Source organism: Trifolium pratense, linkage group LG7 (assembly GCF_020283565.1).
Source record: "Trifolium pratense cultivar HEN17-A07 linkage group LG7, ARS_RC_1.1, whole genome shotgun sequence".
NCBI classification, from domain to species: Eukaryota; Viridiplantae; Streptophyta; class Magnoliopsida; order Fabales; family Fabaceae; genus Trifolium; species Trifolium pratense.
In genome coordinates this window covers 28,034,151-28,040,150 of record NC_060065.1, presented here as the reverse complement: position 1 = coordinate 28,040,150, position 6,000 = coordinate 28,034,151, and positions in this window count along the sequence as shown.

Here is a 6,000-nt window from a genome sequence, read left to right as displayed (position 1 = left end):
ACTCGATATTTCAATTCCAACAATCACTTGATGATCATCATTCTCAAACTTCATTGACACATGCTAAAAATTACCGTCTCTAACCGTCAAATTCCTTTCTCACATTGAGTCGAATCCAATACGACTACTCTGTTCCCAAGTAATCTCTCAACCAATATTTGCATTCCTTAACGCAAACACTTTCCAATACCACTTCTCCTTAATCCCTTAGCAATCCGCTACTTCAAAATTAGACTACCGCCTAAAATTGGTTCTCCAAACAACCATAACGTCTATCTCGTTGATTCCAAACGACATCTTCAATTCGCCCATAATCCATCTATCGATGTTCCTCATCATCTTGCATTGCAACAAGCATAATCTTCTCCGTTTATTCACCCATCGGTTTCTTATTCGCCAAATCACTACCGTCCCATCATCCATGATGAAACAATTTAAAATCCTTTACTTCACTGTCACCGATTGTGACCATACCTCATCAACATCCACGATGCATCTAACAACACTAGTCTCCACCGACTCTTCCATTCCATGAATCCAAATTCCTTAGCAAATACTTACTCACTCTTATCTTTTGGGCACTACAAAATGCACTCCGACACTTACTTTAGGCATCGTCTTCCACTCCTCACTATATGTGATAAAACACAACATCTACTCACATGTGCGATAATCCTTTTCGCAAATTCTCACCTAACACAAGTCACTTCCAACATGACCTCATACTACTCATTCTCAACACGTTCTCCAACGGCTAACTTCCTTATTCTTCATCATTCAAAAATGATACCTCTCTTTTAGCTTCATCTCCACTTCTAGGATCTCATTCAACTTCGACACAAATTGCCCTGTCATTATCCAAATCCAATCACTTTTTCTTCGACAAGCCTCTCACAAAATCCTTCGAATCGTTATCCTACTTCCAATGATTCAACAAGCATACCAATCCTATTATGATATTTCGCAATTCCATTCTCATCTACTTTAAAACCTACTTCCCTTCATCGATTAATGAACACCAACGGTTCACTAATCTTCACATCTCTTATGAAAATTACTTCACACACTAGACTTAGAACTCCAAATTGTTCAACCAATTCAACCTACTACCAAATGCACGACTCACGTAAAACTTCTTACTCAAGAATCCGCTACAACATCCGATCAACTTGGATGACAACTTACTTCAAAATCATCACCTCTCCAAGAACCTTAATCACTCCCTCTTCCTCACATTCGACTCCTTTCGATCAAACAAGTACTTCAACTTTGGTCCACAAAACACGCCTCCATACTTTTAGTGCAACACACGATCTCCAATCATTCCGAATACTCTTCATCTCACTTAACCAATCTCACTAACGCCTCACGGCGAAACACTTGGTCCGACAACTCCTCTTCTAATAGTTTCTCACAACTTGTTGTTCCCATCCATTCCACTTCGAACAACGTCACCACTTCCTGAATATTCCGCTTCAAGAACATCTCTACTCATCCAATCTTCTCACGTTCGAAACATCTCGGAGGGATATAACCTTCTCCCCCACTTATCTCAAACTCACTCGTACTCTTCCACTAGAACTTCTGGTGCTCACACCTAACGGTTCTATCGTCTCTAAACATATTCTCCCTAAGAAGAAACTAGTATCGACATCGTTTACACGCATGTCGCATACAAGGGACAAAACCTAACCCACGATACCTAAACACTAACACAAATTCATGCAAGCATTCAAGTAACCTATACTTCCCTCACTTCTCAAAGTTAGGAAATCAAAACAACACAAGAAAAATGAACATTGCATAGCAATAATTCATACTCACATTCAATCAACTCAGAACAAGACGTCAACAAAATAAATTTCTTGTCTGGCTCCCTCGTTTAGCAAAAGCTAGCGAGCTCCCGGCGAGACAAGTCAAAAACATTCACAGGATTTAGCAAGACTTAGCGAGACTCAGCGAGGTTCATTCTTCGCCTAGCGAGCACATCCAAAAATCTGGGTGCTCTGCTACGGTTTTGAACTTACGCTCACTAAACTCTCGTTTTCTCGACTCACTAATCCACAAAATCCAAAACATCAAGCATATAACATCTTTATATACTTGAAAGTAAAACTAGAATCATGCATCAATAATCACAACATAGAATTATGAGATCTTCATGTTTTTACTCATAAAACGCATAGCAATTCAAATGCCTAGTAATCATCTAGCACATGTTATAAACAAACATATAACAAACACATACCAGGACACATTAATATCCTACTCTTCTCACCATTTTGAAAAATTAATTTTCACTCACCCCAAAAGAAAATAACTCTATATTTTCACCAAAATCTTCAAGAAATAATATTAGTTTTTAAAATTATTTCAAATCGTCACCACATGCAGTTTTATATCATGCCGGATCGTCACATGCAGTTTTATATCATGCCGGATCATCAACAATTAGCAATAAGCATCAATCCATCAAGTTTAAACTACAAAAAGGTTAAACTCTACGCATATACAACTATTATAAACATAGGAGTATAGCACTCACACCATTAATCACAAAAAGAACGAATAATTAATCCAATTCACATCACTCATAGTTCCTAAATGAACAACATAAGTGATTTCACAAAACAAACACAACAAAATTGTTAGACAAACACGACTGACACACAACACTCACTTGGTCTGACTGCACAGACCTGCTCTGATCGACACATAACCCACACAGTCCGAAGACGACCTGCTCTGATACCAATTGTAACACCCAAACCCATTATTTAATAAGATTCTACCATTACAATTCTTTTTCAAAATACGCGGCGGAAAATCAAAGTTTGTTATTATAAAAGTTGTGGTTCGAGTATTACACTCTTCAATCATTTTAATACTAATGTAATTAATTAGTAAAAACAGTGGTTATACAAAATAATCATTTATCAAAATGTATAGTTTTACAAATAAATATCGAAAGGCATAAAGACCCTATAGTCTAAATACAACCCTTTCCCGTGTCACAATCAGAGCAGAGCTTCACCGACGACTCGACATCGAATACCACAAAAACCTGTCAATCTGGACCCCCAACGGTCCAGCACATAACACATAAAAGAGAGTTAGACAACATACTCAAAAATATACAAGTGTAAGTAAACAATACTTAAACACTTCATCACAAATCATACATAGTCTAACTCATGCATATACTTCATTAATCACATCTAATTAGGAGTTATAACCTAATTGTACTCATACTTCATTTATAAGCATACATCATTAACTTCATTTAATTATAAGCTACACAAGTTATAATCAAATATCAATCATAATTCACAAGATATTGAAGCCAATTACAATTAAAATCATCAGACAATCAACACATACCACAAGTCTAACACACATAGACAATTATCACAAATTACAAACATATGTGTCACATATCAAATATCAAATAATGTACACATATCCTAATGCAATCTAATGCCACAATCTTCATGCTATGTCCCCTAGACATATCTAATGCATGTGGTACCATCTTCTTTATTAGAGTATCTCACCTCTAATATCCTTCTTTATCGGATAAATATAATCCGATATCCTTCTTTATTGGAATATCCAATATCACATATATTCATGAATGCATGTATGTATTTCATGAATTCACTCACAATCAATAGCATTCAGCTCTTCATTTACTAATGTGGAACACTATCCAACATTACTTCTTTATTAAGATAACACTATACCTTAATATCCTTCTTTATTAGAATAACATACTCTAATATCCTTCTTTATTAAGTTGATTAACACCTTAATATACTTCTTTGACATTTAAACAAACATCATCAATAATCATCTTCCAAAATAAGATACACACACATAATCCAATTGCATACATCATCACAAAAGCATAAGATTAAGTCATATTCCTAACACATATTCATGAGATCATCACAATCATATTTATTCTCTAAGATTACTCAATTAATCTCATACAATATGTTCATTATCCATATTATAATCATACATGTCTATTACAACAATTAACATACATAATATAACATGTTAGAACCCTCAAAGCCATTCAAATTCCAAAACAGCAAAGTGCTGTGCTGACACGGTGGCTAAGCGAGCCTTAGCGAGCTATAGCGAGCTGTTCGCTAAGCGAAGGCTCAGCGAGCTTCAGCGAACCACACCAGTGGCTCACCTGCTCGTGGCGAGCTGCAGCGAGCTGTGGCGAGCTGTTCGCCACACGTTCGCTGAGCGAACACCTCCTGTCAGGACAGTTCAAAACTTGCGATTTCTACACCAAATCACCCAAAAATCCCATTTTTCATGTTATAAACCCCAAATGAGTTTGTATTCAAGTGCAACAAACATATCTAAACACAAAAGGACGGTTCATTTCACCGATCTACCATTTTTACTACGAAAAAGTAGAGATTTAACACTTTTACTCAAAACTCTCAAGAACACAAAGTTCTTGAGTTTAATCCTTTATAAATCTCGTTTTTAACCATTAGATTCGTTCATACATCATGATAAGAGCATGTTAAACATGTTATGAACCTTAGAATCGATTTCCATTAAGAAAATCCATCCAAACTAAAACGAAAATGGGGTGGAGGAAGTTCGGGTGAGGAGAAATCGACATTCTCCCCTTCCTCGGGTCACCCACGAATATGAAATCTACTCTCTTACCTTGGATCGACGAACTCACGAAGATTGCTCCTCGAATCCCTCCTCCAAGCTCTTGCCCTAGCTCACCCATGCTCTTCCTTCTCTCTCAAGAACACAAGAACCATGAGAAAATGAAATGTTTCTCCCTTCCTTCATGCCATATGGCGCCACCCTCACCTCACACAAGGCCCATTGGGCCTCAAGCCCAATTGGCTTGGCCCAATAACACGTTAACTCTCTCTACTCGCTTAATAACTAAAGTACTCGATAAATAACTCAAGTTATTAACTTAATTAAAATGCCACGTTAAATAAAATATTTTAACACATAAAAATAATAATATGAAAATTGGGTCGTTACATTAGCCGCAGTGGTGTTTGCTTTGAAAGTGTGGAGACACTACTTGTATGGATCGAGGTTTGAAGTTTTCAGTGATCACAAGAGTCTGAAGTACTTATTCGACCAGAAGGAGTTGAATATGAGGCAACGTAGATGGCTCGAATTCTTAAAGGACTACGATTTTGAATTGAGTTATCACCCCGGAAAAGCCAATGTAGTGGCCGATGCATTAAGTAGGAAAACTTTGCATATGTCATCATTGATGGTGAAAGAGTTAGAGTTGATTGAAGAATTCCGAGACTTGAGTCTTGTGTGTGAGGTTACTTCTTCAAGTGTGAAGCTTGGAATGTTAAGATTGACGAATCCTTTTCTTGAAGATATTAAAGAACGTCAGAAATCGGATAAGAAATTGATGGAGAAGATGGTACTCATCAATGAAGGCAAGGAGACCAATATCAAGATTGACGAAAGTGGAGTCATGAGATTTCAAGGAAGAGTTTGTGTACCGGATGTACCCGAATTAAAGAGAATGATCATGGAAGAAGGTCACAGAAGTGGTTTGAGTATTCATCCTGGAGTAACCAAGATGTATCAGGATTTGAGGAAGTTGTTTTGGTGGCCGGGAATGAAGAGGCAAATTTCTGAATTTGTTTATTCCTGCTTAACTTGTCAGAAATCGAAGATTGAGCATCAGAAGCCGTTTGGTTTGTTGCAACCAATGTTTATACCAGAATGGAAATGGGATAGCATTGCAATGGATTTTGTGGGAGGTTTACCGAAGACCAAGAAAAGTAACGAGGTGATTTGGGTAGTGGTAGATCGTCTGACGAAGTGTGCTCACTTCATTGCTATCAGGAAAGGTACTTTGGTGCCTAAGTTGGCCGAGATTTATGTGGAGCAGATTGTGAAGCTACATGGTATTCCAACAAGTATTATTTCGGATAGAGATCCGAGATTTACTTCCAGATTTTGGGAAAGCTTGCA